Below are 2,112 nucleotides of genomic sequence, written 5' to 3'. Positions count from 1 at the left end.
GTGCACCTTTGCCCGCAGCCGGGGCAGGCCTGGCTCCCTGCAGAGGGGAGGGGGCTCACCCTAGCTGCCTGATCACTGTGACACAAGTGGGGATCTGCAGGCATGGAGGAGACCGGGGGTGGCACATCCCAAGCAATCCCCATCCCTATGGGACTTGAGACACAGGAACAGCTGCTCATCCCTAAGCTGTTTTTAAGAGGGCCTGATTGTAACAGCAGGGCCAAGCTGCACGGTGCGTCAGCTTGCCAGAGGTAGAAGGAGGCCTGTGCAAGATGGTAGTGATCAGGGTGCCTTGCACTCTTGGCTTGGGGGCAGCAAAGGCAAGGTCTCTTGGAGCTGGGCAGGGCGAGTGGTAGAGGAGAGGGGGAAGCAAGGTCTTTATGCTGGGGTTTTGCTGTGTCTTACTTCCCTTCCTGGTCTCTTTTCAGGGTTTTGTATGGGTTTTTTCCTTGCAGATCTTGTTTGGTTCTTGAACAGACTTGTATATATTTTCAGTGCAAAATTCTGTAAATGGAAGAAAACAAACAAAAAAGATTTAAAATGAAACGCCCGGCGCGAAGAACCTGCTGTATTTATGGGAAATAAAGAGTTCTTTCCTGATCCTGTCCCTCTGCCTTTTGACCCAAGAAATGTATTGTCCCCTCACCTTCCCTGACTGTGGAGGACCCGTTTCCATCCTGCAACATGGAAACGCTGCCCCTGCAATCATGCAATTCATCCCTCAGTCACCCGGGGCTTGCCACGATGATTTCCCCACTCCCATGAGTAGGGAGAGGTCTTGGTGGAAGTCCCCCAGCCGCTCTCAATTCCTGTTTGAGAGCAAAGTCATGTCCAGCCTGTGAGCTGGGTGCTGCCTGCTTCCCTCCCTCCCTCCCCAGGGAGAGGCAGGGGTTAGTACCCCCCAGCCTAGGGGGAGCAGAGCTTAGGCTCCCTCCATGCGGCTGTTTGCAGCTTCGCTGCTGCCTGTAGCAGCACTTTGTCTTCCTGCCTGGGGCTGCCTCTCGGAAGCAGCTTGTGGGACAGTGTTACTGCAGGTGTGCAAAGAGGGGGACCTGTGCTGGCATCAGGTCTCTGACATTGCACGCAAAGAAACAGGCTACAGCTTGGCCACCACCTGATGCAGCCAGCAAGGGTCTGTGGGACCTTTTCTGCACCTTTGCAATAGGTGCTTGAAGCCCTTGCCTGCTCTCAGTGACCGCAGTGCCCATTAGGAGCACCCCCAGGGCTCGTGGCTCTGGCAGCAGATGTGCTTGCCCTCAGGTTGAGAGCAACCCGCGGTTCCGGGCAGGGAGAGCAGCGCTCCCTCACCCTGTTCCTGCTTGAAAACAGCTGCCAGCACCACTTTGCTATGTGCTCACCAGAGACTCGCCTCCTGCCGAAGGTCGGAGCCCAGCAGCCCCCAAATTATTGCTCCCCGGGCTTCAGGGCACAGGTGGAGTGGCACTTCCGTTTGTTCTTCCTTTGCTGCTTGTCTCATCTGCCCACAAGCTGACCACTTCCCTTCTCGGCTTGGGTGCTAGCTCCTTTGCCAGCCACACAACCTGGCTGGCAGCAGCCTCTGCTCACTCTTAGTCTATAAGGAGGAAAGTCCCAGCTGCAAGTAGCCAGAGATAAGGCGAGGTTTAAACCTTATTCAGCCAAAAACAAAGGTGCTGGTGCAGCATGGAGGGGGGGGGTTGCTTTTAGACTGGGAATAAAAAAGAAAAAAAGCTGAGCCGTGGTGCAGCTCTGCAGAGAGCAGGCAGCACCCTAGCCTGGGAACCGGGAGTTTGTGGTCTCCGTGCAACTGTGTGCAGGCTCTGCTGCTCTGCGCCTGGCCCAGCCGCCCTGCTCGGAGCAGCTCTGCCAGCGGTGGTGGAGCAGGGAGGAAGGGGCCCTCCCCAGGGCACAGGGCAACAGCTCTTGGCCACAGCCTTGCAGTGGCTCCAAAAAGCCTCGGTGACAGCAAGGAGAGAAAGCAGGGTGGGAGACACAGGAGGGGTTGCAAGGGTGGATTTGCTGCTTGTCCTCATGCTTTCATCACGACAAGGGGGATATGTCACAGGGGGAAAGGACAGAGCTGCAGCCATGAGCATGGAGCAGTGCCTGAAGGACATTGGCAGCATTTGCGTG

This window comes from Buceros rhinoceros, unplaced genomic scaffold (assembly GCF_000710305.1).
Source record: "Buceros rhinoceros silvestris isolate BGI_N320 unplaced genomic scaffold, ASM71030v1 scaffold13488, whole genome shotgun sequence".
In the NCBI taxonomy this organism is placed as follows: Eukaryota; Metazoa; Chordata; class Aves; order Bucerotiformes; family Bucerotidae; genus Buceros; species Buceros rhinoceros.
The sequence above is the reverse complement of the archived record's forward strand: the minus strand, read 5'-3'. Positions refer to the sequence as shown.